Source organism: Cygnus olor, chromosome 1 (genome assembly GCF_009769625.2).
Source record: "Cygnus olor isolate bCygOlo1 chromosome 1, bCygOlo1.pri.v2, whole genome shotgun sequence".
In the NCBI taxonomy this organism is placed as follows: Eukaryota; Metazoa; Chordata; class Aves; order Anseriformes; family Anatidae; genus Cygnus; species Cygnus olor.
Window position 1 is genome coordinate 165,773,358 of NC_049169.1, and position 12,011 is coordinate 165,785,368.

General features: G+C 38.4%; 1 protein-coding gene across 7 annotated transcripts in view; it reads left to right on the forward strand.

Moving 5' to 3' along the window:
• The window catches only part of KLF12 (Kruppel like factor 12), a 246,828-nt gene that overhangs the window by 9,450 nt on the left and 225,367 nt on the right, over positions 1–12,011 (forward strand). Inside the window, exon 1 of one of the 7 annotated variants that reach the window (XM_040540387.1) lies at positions 2,149–2,167. The exons of the other annotated variants lie outside the window; for them this stretch is intronic. The gene's annotated coding sequence lies outside the window, so the exon portion shown is untranslated. Of the gene's footprint in view, positions 1–2,148; positions 2,168–12,011 lie in introns of those variants that run through there. 7 annotated transcript variants of the gene reach the window in all.

Below are 12,011 nucleotides of genomic sequence, written 5' to 3' on the forward strand. Positions count from 1 at the left end.
AGCCATTTAACCTTGTACCTCTGTCTCTTAAATGAGTGGTCAACCAGTCTCCTGTCAATTCCTTCTCTGTCTTTGCTTTCAGAGTTTGCATAATTGATCAGTGTTTTAATTTGTAGCTGTTGAAGAAGGTGAATTGATTTAGCTCGTTTTTACTTCAAGATAGCGAGCAGGAAACTTTGGTTTAAGCAACCAGTTTAAAGCTGCTTTTGTTACTGTAATTCTTCCTCATTTTTCATTTCCAGTGATGTCCATTGTCTAAGGGACATCTAGCATGCTGATACACAGCAGAAAGTCTTATGCCACATATGCCGATTTTTAGTCGAGAGAACGCATACCTATGTATTTAAAATTTTGTGGAGTTAATTTTTCTGAGCTTTATTTTTATCATTTTTTAATATTACAGTATGTCAAATGCTGTGATTCTTATTTACTGGATGGTTTTATTTAAATACTGACCTGTTCGAGCTGTTCTTAGGTGGAAATCAGAACTCTGGTAAACTGTAGAAAACATAGCTCAGATCAAAATAATAGAAATAATTTATTTTTAATGTGCCAGGTTACTGTAGAAATCCTACTAAGAAGTATTTGTGCTTAAAACTAATATTTATATTAAATAAAGGAAAAATGTAGTATAAGAAGGAAAAGTGAAATTCAGTTTCTGTTTAGAATGTACTTCAGGGTTTTGCAGCTAGTATGTATCATCCTGCAGCGTATTGTTTATCTTAAGACTGGAAGAAAAAAAGAAAGGTACCTTGTTTTTTTTGCTCCTACTAGATTTTTTCAACTTTTGTATGAGCTAGGTACTGGTCTGTAGCAGTTGAATAAGCTGTGGAAAAGAAGAAGCTCTCTTACGCACCTGCTTATGGATTAGTTTACTCCATTTCTGTTTTGTTTAGTCCGTGATTTTTATCAGACTTGTAATGGTAATTTCTTTGAAACTTCAATAGCGAGTGAGTACTCCTTGAATGCTGATGAGGGAAGGAATTTAAGTCATTTTTATAATTTCAAATTTGTCTTTCAACTTGTTTGAGAAGAATAAATAAAAGTCAGAAATTTTTGTTAGAATTTACAACAACGTTACAGGAAGACTATTTCTTTACCATAGAGGCTTTGGAATACTGTTTGTTAGGCTGCTGCTTCTGGAAGTATTAAACTTTGTCAAAAGATAGGAGTACCCATCTATTCTCATGTTGTGAAGCTGCATATGAAAGTAACTTTTTTGAAGGCTTCCCTTTTTCTCATCTATTGTTGTTGACACCCTATTTCTCAAGTGCCTTTTCTGACATGCCCACTCCGTATATTTTATTTGAAGCATGAAATACAACACTTGCTGGCCAGGGATATCAGATGAGTAGGATTACGCATGCTCAGTTTTTTGTGTGCTTATGTTATGTTGCACTACTTAAGACCTTTTTGTCTCTTGCTTACCATTTTTTCTTCATGCACTTAGCCAGGATCATTTCAAATGTAATAATGCTGTTATTGTTCGGATACTCTGTTTCCCCCCCATAACTGCTGTTCGTTAATCATACTGGTTTTAAAAGAGGGAGTACGAGTGTGAGGTGATTTTGCTGAGCTTGGTTTGACTTCAGGAAGTTCTGCTCTTTCCCAGTAATTTTATTATTGATGTCCTGCTGGTACTCCATTTTTTTTCCTCCTATTATTATTTCATCCTTTTTAGAGCCTTGCTTCCATGTTTATATACGCACTGCTCTATTTTCTCAGTCTTCTCAGGGAGATAACAGTTGTGTAAATAAAGCTTATTTCTACATACTCTGATTATAAAACTATAATCTTGGATAAGTATATAAGGAAACCAAACTGAAGGCTTCCCCCCCCCCCCCCCGACTTTTCCTTAATTTCTTGAAGTAGCAACTAAATGCCAAAGCATGATTAAAAAAATGGGAAAATTTACAACTGTACAATTGGAAATGTAATTCCCTTCCTCCTTTTCAAGGAAGGAAAAGGAAATTTGTTGGTTCTGTCATTTTCTTTCTCCAGGTTAATGTAACTACTGTGGATCATGTAAGAAGGATCAGGATTAGGAACAAGGACCATTGTGCAATGTAGCCTTGTGCAGCAAGTTGGAAAACTGAAAGGTGCCGTTTAGAGGCAAGATTTTGTTAATGCTTCAAGCTGTCTGGGAAGAAAGTGAATGGCTTACCAGGTAAAGAGCACTAGAAGTATATTCAGTTGAAGTTCTTTGCCAAAATAATGTCTTGTTGTGCTCTTGAGAGAAGTTCAAATCAGTGTTTACTTATCTGTATTTTAAAAAAGGAAAGAGAAATACGTAGTAAAACAAATATTATACACGTCTTATATTGTTGCAGAACCAATAGGTCTGTGGGGAAACATCACCTTTCTAAAATCAAATTGACTGCCCGCCACCTGTTGCAATCCCAGCTTTTGCCCCAGTTCTCCTCCTGACAGACTCACCTTTCATTTTACTCTGCAATATCTTGATTTAAGCTTCCAGTGGGGTACTTGAAGTGGGCTTGTACTGTACTCTGTTGGACTTACTACTATTCATGATTTTTATGCTCTTTATGGACCACCAGTTTATTAAGAAATAGCCTCTTACAGTCAAGCAGTGGTGTTTGAGACTTGTGAACAGCTCTCCATGGAGCTTTTGAACTCTGTCTTCTGAGTACAGCTCTTCATATGGCAAAAAAGAAATGTGAGCCTAAAGCACATTCAGTCATTAGCTTAGAAACCTTTCTCTGCAAATGCTAATAATGATTTCATTTTTTATTAAAGTGCAAGTTTTAGATGTTGCTTGTTGTTCTTTACGAGTAATATTGCTCTTGTTTTCTCCACCCAATGTCTATTAGCCTTTTTATCTTTTTTACTTCCAAGGTGTGTTTTTATGCAGCATTAGTTTCCATTGCATGCATTTCTAAATGTAAAAACCAGTCATTCCTTAATTTATATTTTCGTGTTATAGATCACATAGCACGTTACAGGTCCCTGGAGTCCTGAAATTCTGCTGAAGATTTATTACAGCAGTTCTTGAAAACACTGCGGTAAAGCAGTAACCCGTTATTTTCGGAGCTAATGCAGTAGACAGCTGGAACTGCACGTGGCATCTCGGCGCTGGTTGTGTTACCTTAGGGAAAGCTTGTGATAACCTCACAGCTTGCCACGTGGAAAGCAACTCTGTTTCTTCTGTTGAGGTCAAGCTGTCACGTGCATTGTGTGTCCTGCTGTTTTGTAATTGGGACGTCTCAGGTTCACGGTGACGATGGCTTCACTTGCGGTCTAGAAGGAGTTTCTCTTGGGCCTTTTCCTGTCCTCGCAGCCTGGGCAAGAACTGCCTTTTGTGTGTCTTCATGGTTGTTTTGTTGTGTTGAGGAGTGGCTCCGGTATCTTCTGAGAGTATTTCTAGTCTTTCCCGTCTCTCTCAGTTGTGGAACTGGGCTCTGGGTGTCTCTCTTGAGATGAAGGCAGGTTGCAGGGGGAGAAACTGTGAAATCAAGGAGTGTGTGTTTGTGGGAAGGACACAAATGACCCAAGAAAAGTAAACTAACGTGTACATGTGTGTTTCGTTAGCAGAGGTCATAAAGAAAGTCCATTGCTGCTGAGCTGTGAGTCAAGATCCTTCAAGCCCTATTTGCCGCTGAATATGCTTTCAAAACAACATGGGTTTCCCTTGTTGCAAATCAAGTTATTAACCATTAAAGATACAGTCCTTTAGAAATATCTCAATTCTCAGCTGTAGAATGATGTTCCTTACACCAGACAACTTTGAGAAATTTTATAAGACAGTAAATGGTTTTCACTGCTGGCCACAAAAGTTTACATAGCTAATGTGATGCCTGGTACGTTATATAAAGTGTTTGCTTTTTAATGGGATCATTTTTTGTTGTTGTGTGAACAGTCTTCTCATATAAAGTCAAAAGAGTCCTCTTGGTGCATCTATGTTTGTTGAGAAGCTGCAGGTTTGTTTTGTGTGGTGTTCTCAAACCTGGATTCTTGTAGGCTGCAGATGGATCTGGGTACAAAAATTTCTTACCATCTAGCTCCATGGATTTGGCTTGGTGTTTGTCATATCAGGAGGAGGCTGAGGTCCTTTCTGAAGGGCTTGTAGTTCTCTTGTTACACTGAGCCACCAAAGAATACTCATTTCTTACCCCGTGAATTGAGTGCAACAACCTGAGGAACTTTGAATGTGTATTTTGTGTATTAAGTGGTTCTTGAGGGTGTCTTGTAGGTAGATGCAAACAGATGGGAAAGCAGGATGTGTATTTTTTTTTTTTAGTCTGGACTTTTTTTTGGTAAAACTTCAGAGTCTTTGTTTTTCGGCAAGGGTGTTTGGACACACAATGATGCCCTTTAAGTGCATCATTTAGAAATGCATCACCAGGCTTTTTGGAGACGGAAGTCTCACAACATTTCTAAAAAACAGGACAATTGATTTCTGTTTTGCTTTGAACTGTCTCAAGTGTGCAAGAGCACAAAAAGACTGTTGCTGTCTTTTTTCCTTTTAAGTCTTCACATGAATTGAAGTGGAATTCATAGATTTTTTTCTGCTTTATTTTTCTTCCTCTCCTGTTATACTATTTCTTTGTTGCTTTGCTGTTAAGTTTGCTTCTTCCAAAGATCTCAACAACAAAATGACTTTGAGTAAATCACATGCCTGTAACCTTTTGTTTGCAGAATTCATTAAGCTAGTCATGCCTTAAACTGATTTAAATGTTTGTCAAATAAGAAAAATAATAGGAAAAGAAAACAAGTAAGCAGTATTCTATTGTAATACGTTACTCTGGGTTTGGTCTTTATCTTCATTAACATTTGAACTTTATTATTAGATGCATAATACATTTCTGAGAGGGATGGTGAGGTATGTTCGGGCCTCTGTAGGTGGTGTACTGGCTGATAATTTAGATATCATTTAAGAAGTGCCTCACTTTTACTTGTGCAAAATAAATGTAATGCTATGTACCCTGAATGTTTTAAGGTCTACTAATATTTGGAAAAAATACTCAGATTTTCTACAGTATACAAGGGTTATTATACATATGCTTCAGATTGGAAAGTCCACAGCGATTTCTGTAGGTTCTTGCCATAGAAGCTGCTTGAGTTGCTTTTGTAGGCCTACTTTTTTTTTTTTCAGAAGATACAAGGAAAAGTGCGACTTCTTTCCTTTGTGAGACCAAGGATAACTTCTGTGAGCCATGTAGCCATGAAAAGTATATTGAAAGAGGCTGTTTGCAAGAGGTATTACCCACTTGGTTTCCTTGGAAACGTGAAACATGATTTACAAATATTGACTTGAGAAAGCTGCAGCTTAGAGGAAATCCTAAACTGTTGGTTCAAGCTTTTAAATTAATATCTCTGAAGAGTGCAGACCATATTGAAAGTTACTACATGTCCATGAAATTATATTTATAATAATTCTGGGTTTTTGTGTTCCTTGATGTAATAGCTAATTCTAGATTCAGAAGGAAGGGAGAGAATCTGTGAGGGTTTTGCTGAATAGGGAGTGCTGAACTTGGTTCTGGTTTCACGTGTGTTAAATGGCTCAACTCTCACCGAAGTTAACATCCATGTTTCTAATAAACAGGTCTTCAGTGACTTGCTCTCAGCTGATGGGGTGAAACCTGACATTTTTTCTTCTCATGCCTTCTAAAAGTTTCTGTGTACTTTGGAGGGTGACTTTTATGCTCTTAGTTATGTTTATGCAACAGAGTTTGCGAGAAGGGCAAGCAAATTGCATTTACTGGATAACTTGTTCTTATCATATAGGAATACTTTTATATACTTAATTTTAAAGGCTGCTTGTCATAATTTGGTCTTGCTGGAATTGTTAATGTTTTCAGAATGGAAGTACTTTTATCCCTGGAGTATGATATATACTATACAGGGTGTCCTGAAGTTGGTATTAGATTCACGTTGAGGGGAAAGGAGTGTTCGTATGTGAGAATAAGCCCAGAGCAGAGTTTTCTGTGCATTTTACAAGAGCTGCGCTCTATACAGAGTGGACAGTGATCACTTCTGCGTGCTCATTAGTGTGGAAGAAGTCATGGTTCAGTCAACCTAACCAAGGTACGGCTGTCTGTGGTTTTGTATTTGCTTCTCTTAGTGTCAGTGGTGGCTTACACAGTCCTCGTTGTCATCCATCTCCCAGGGTGCCTGTCCCTCCTCTGCAAGCTGTAGTCACCACTCATATTGGTTCCACTGTCAGTGATGCCACACACTGGCCAGAAGCGTTAGGCAGAAGGGGAGGTCAGTAGATCAGGAAAAGAAGGTTTCTGGGTGTTTTCCTTTACAGAAGGAAAAGTAAGAAAGGGAAATGCTTGCCTGATGAGTCTTTTGCTTTTTTGTTTGTTGTATGCTTGTTTGAAAGTCCACACATAGAGTTACAGAAGTTACAAAAGGTAAAAATTACAAAAATTAGAGAAGGTAAACTTTTATATGGCCAAAGGCAGAACAGCACGTTTATGAAGTCATTTGTTGAGGACCGTGTACGTGCATCAAAAAAAAGTGAATATGGCATTTCAGGATGCCAAACAGATACTAACAGAAGAGGGAGGTAATTATGTCAAATGAACTGTGGTTCTTTGTGTAACCAAATAAACTGCATGGATTACTGCAAAGTAAGTCAAGATGGAAGCAAGGATTCGCAGCATAATAGAGTTCTGCTAAAATTATGATTGTTTTTATGTGAAACCATTGTGCCAATACAAACTGAATTTCATATTGAAGGACTGATTAAAAGTTAAATGCCTCCAGATGAAAGGCGAACAGAAGTCAGTGCTCTTTACTTAAATTTAGAAGGAAGAAGGGATAACTGCAGCGAATGTGTATGGAGAATTATCAGAGTATGAAAATAAGAGATGGAAATGTATGAGATAGCAGTGTGATACTGCTTTTATCTGAAATGAGAAAATTATTCTTGGTTCTTTTATTTATAATACGATGCGTGTCTTCTGAATAGCTTGGTTATATGGCTACTGTTCTAATGACTAAGGTATGCTTGCCTTGGGGCAGTGATCATGAAAAAAGTATACATTAGCCCCATTGCTCTCCTCCAATTTCCTTTGTTTTTCTAAGGTGTGACCAGGTGAATTGGTAGTGACAAAAATTCAGTCCTGTAGAAACATCGGGAGAGCTTTAAGTGTTTGCTGTTTTCCTGTCAGAATGTTGATACCATTTTCAGCTCTAGATTCCTTATTGTTTCTAGCAAGTATAGATAGATTTTTCAAAATAGTTATGTGATACTTACTGCTGCTGGAGTAATACTGAACGCTCAGATCATTCTGCAGCTTTGCCGTGGCTCCAGAGAAACAGTGTCAACGTCTGTCCTTAGGTACGTTGGTTTTTACTTCGGGTTCTATTGACTTCTGGGAGTACGGTGATGAAGTCAGAGATTACATTAGTCACAGATAAATAGAAATATCAATTCAAATAGAAAGTAAGCACCTCTTTCATACTTACCTGCAGCCTGCAATGTGGTTGAATCTCTGACTGGGAGATGCTTCTGTGTCCATACATGACAGCTGCAAGGTGTTAAAGATTTCTAGACACATTACTTGACTTCTCTGTGGGTGAACAGCAGCAGTCTGGTGTGATGACAGAAAGATAGAGTTTTTCCTCTGGTGGAAGTGTCTGAGACTTGTGTTTTCACCTTCATGGTATGATGCTGAAATGAGAGATGTTAGTACGTAGGTAAGTTGGAGATGATGTATCCTTTGAGTCCAAATTGGCTCTTTCATATCTTCCAAAGTGTTTGTGTCAACTAAACATTGGCACGGGCTGTCCCATGGGGTTAGATCCACTGCGCAAATGTCAGGCTTGTCCTCTGAAGGGTGGAAAGGGAGAGGGGAAAAAGACTTGATGGTGGAACTGGCAAGGTCTGCAGGGTCCTCATTATTGATGGTAAGGAATGAATTATCCTGGACATCTGTGGCAGGCTTACTTGGTCTGGATTCAGATGTGCACCCAATGAAACTTGAAAATAAATTCACCAAACAGCAATGTAATAGCCCATGTAAATGGTGAAGTTAGTAGGGGAATGGGAAATACAGAGTTTCAGGGAGAGATTAATGTGGCAAATGGTGTCTTGTGGAAAAGGCCTAGTTGTAATGTACTGAAAAATCTTAATGCTGGCAGGCATCGTCTTCAGTGAGCAAACTGCAGAAGCATGTCTGTACAAAATGTGATATGTGTTTGGCCAGTTTTTCTGAACTGAAAAATGAAAGACATGAAATACTGTAAAATGTACGACTGAGTATTTCTATTGTCAAGAAAATCAATTGCAAATCATACTTTTGTATACATGAAAAGTGCAGTTGGAGTAGCCATATAAAAATGAGCAAAACCATAGTTGGCCATGTTTCCAAGAAAGTCTTTTCCAAGATGGCTTTCCTGGATACACAGCAACCTCTACTGTTCTCTGGGCTTGGTGGAGATGGCTGACACACCATGATGCTCCTAACTTAGGCACTGCTGCTGCTGACAGTCCCGAGTTTACGAATGTTGATTTTTATTTTTTGCAGCTTGATAATTAATGGGGACAAGATTTCGGAATCTGATCTTAATTGCATCCTTAAAAGTTTTTATGTGAATGTGGTGGGGTGAGATGAAGGTACAAGTGGAGAGGAGGGAGGGGGAACATCTGTTTCTTAGCTGAAGTTATTTATGAACTGAATCAGTCATCAAAGGGGAAGAGTTAGGGGAAGAACAACCCCGTGGAAAGAGAGGAGCCAGCAGGAAGGAGGTGAGCAGCAGGAACCTAAGGAGGATTGAAAGTCACATTTTGTATTGGGCTAATGGGAGATAGAGCAGCCATAGCGGACTGGAGTTTTCCTCCTAAATCTAAGAATTGGTTAGTTTCCCAGTTTCCAGGAGGCTATGCAGGAGAATAACAAATAATAGCAAAGAAGAGCTAAGGACAAAACAACACAGAAGTCTCATAAAACCAGTGAATGGGCAAATAAGATTGTGCTTCTCAGAAAACTTGAAGTATTGCAGGTGCTCTGGTGGCAAGATCAGGGTACCAGCCTTCGTTCTGCGTATGGACAATACTGAAAAGACGCATCCCCAGATTTTGTAATTCTCAGCTGAAGAGATGCAACTATGGAGATCCTGTTCCTCTGCAGCCCTACGCCTGTTACTTGCATCTGACCCTTGTGTTAAGCATCTGACCCTTTTCTCTCAGCTCCATCTCCCTTCCTGCACAGTAGCAACAGTAGCTTCATACTTGCAGAGGTCTGGAGAACACATGTCTTTGGACGTTTCTTTGAATGAGGGGTTCTTGGATGCTGGAATGAAGGTGCTGTACAAACAGGCAAAAACTTGTGGCATGCAAGAAAATAACTGTGTTCATTCTGGAGTTTTTGAAAGTATAAACAGTGAAGCTCTTGCTGAAGAGTATCTACTAAAGGACATAAATGAGTGCATGCCAAAATCTAAAACAGCCACTAATGGATTTTTTTTTGAAACAATTGTGCTTTAAAAAATCAGGTCCTTTGGAAAGCAACAGGGATAATGCAGGGCGAAGTTTCCACTTTCAGTGCAAGTGGATATCGGCTTTTGTAACCAGCAGCCTTTGTGGGGCCAGGGTGTTCTTTCCAGCCACTGTCTTGAATGTCACAGCAGCTAAGGTAAAATTCCTCCTTCAGAGTTTCATCATTTGTAATAGTGAAAGTCCTGTAGTAGGCAGACAGCTGGGGTATCTTGTTTGCCTATTTCTTTTCTTAGATACTTAAAGCTAAGTTTTCTTCAGGGTTTTAAAGGCTTGGCACTAATTTCTCTGTAGTGTAGACAGCTGTACACTTACAGATCCTTGATTTTCATGGTTTATTTTTGTCACTGGGCTTCAGTTAAGATGTTGGTTTCTTCCCCTCCACCCCTGACATACTTGAAAATTTGAACTGAGTTTATGAGGTTATTTGGTTATTTCATCATCAGTAATAAAACTGCAGTAGTTAAAAGAGGTCTCCCCTTGTGTGTAACTGTGTTATCTTAAAAAATACAGGTAATGTTAAAGGAATGACATATAGACTCTGTGTTGTCTGTTTTCATTTCATAATCAGAATAGGTAATTTCAGTTCTAAGAAAACAAAACAAAACAAACAAACAAACTGGGAAAATACAGGAACTCCACCGTTGTTTTTCTTGCCCGAGTATTATATTTAGAAGAAACTGTGGATTCAAGCTTACACTTATTTTCTTTGTAACTCTTAGAAGTTCCTTCTGTTTTGTTGCAAGTTCCTTGTTAATTAGTCTCGACATGTATTAGTTCTTTCTCTGTTTTTTTTGCGGCCTTATTGCATACACTGTCCTTTCTTGTCTGGGATTTGAAATCTAACCAGGTAATTGGGCAACATCCTTCTTCAAATTACACTTAACAGTGACTGCTTTCTTTTCTAACCCCTCTTTCCCATCTCCAGTATAAGTTAACGATGCAGTAATGTGCAGACGAATATTAAGACCAGGTATTGTGACACTGTAGATGGTGGCTTTCCATTTCCATCCCTGGTATGGATTGTGTGTATGAATCTGGGAAATTCTCTTAGCATTCATTCTTTTCTTATTTAGCAGTTAATGATAATAGTTGAGGGAGAATAGCATTTGTACAAAGGTACTATACGCTGGAGGTCATATTAACCTGGCTTGAGGCAGTCGGGGTGTGGTCTAGAGATACAGAATTGTTTCAGCTCATTTGCTGAAACAGTAAGATTAGTCAGAAAACTTACCCACCGTGCCTGAAGTTGGGTACCGAAAATGTCTGCGTTTGAAACAGTTCAACTATTTGTGTTCATTTTCATACCGAGACATTGACAAATGATGTGTATATATTTATATATAAAAGTATGATAGTTGCAGGAATTATTCTTTATGGATCACTATTCATAAAAGTTCTTGCATAGTAATTGTCTCCAGTTACATACCCTTCCACATCTGAGAGGCAACCAAAGAAGTGATTAACTTTGTCTTCCTTGCCTTTTTTGCTCACAGGCATAAAGCTTGTTTTAATGTCAGTGCTGATGAGCTAGTAGTTAACCTTCTCCTAAAAGTGTTCCTTTCATCACCATCTGTACAAACTGTGAGTTGTATGAGATGTATGACCTCATGTCATGTCACTTTGAAGAATTATGAATTTTGTCTAGATAATGCTTTTGAACGTATGAAAACAGCAGCAATAGTTAACCGGATTTTGATTCTGCAGTATAGCATAAAAGAGCCCTTACAGGGCTAAAGTTTTAACTCCTGCAAATCATAGCGTAGCAGTGATAACAAGTTCAGGACTCACAGAGACTGGCTTTGGGGAGTATATGATTTCTGGAGCTGATTCTGCTGGAATGAAGTGAGTAAGAACAATTTTGTTGTTTCTTTCCAGATACAAAATATATGAGCATTTACAATATTTGTGTTTAGTGCATCAGTACTCTGTTAAGCTGGAATTAGAAAAGTGTAGTATAAATTTTTTTCCTGTCTTTATACTGAGCTGTATCAGAATTACGGTGCATCCAAATGGATTATTGCTGTTCAGCAAATCTTTACAGAAAGTATGTGAATGCTATGATCATCCCGTTTGCCAAGATGTTTTATACAGATTTGTTACAATTAAATTGGTACTCAAAGCACGCTTTGCTTTTGCTAACAGTAGAGCCTGATCAGAAGGCCATGGAGAATAACAGAGTGTATGGGTGGTCCCTTTGAGGAGAAGCTGATCTCATTTGGGTCTGTCCAAAGACTTGGTGACTCTAAATTGTTTAATCTGCTTGGAGAGCACAAAAGCGATTCTATTATGTTAATCAGTGGTTCTGCATCATCCCAGAGTTGCGCTGTGTGTTTCTCGTTCTGTTGAAGAATATTGTTCATAAATACATCGTAAATGTTTAATTTTAAATAATTCCATTGTTTTGTTTGCAGTGTTTACAAGCCCCGGGCATAGGTCAGGATCCCCTTATAATAAGTGGTCTGCAAACAAACTCCTAAGAGTCTAGGATTAAGACAACTGGCAGGGAAAGGGCACAAGCAGGCTAACAAGAGAACACACAGGA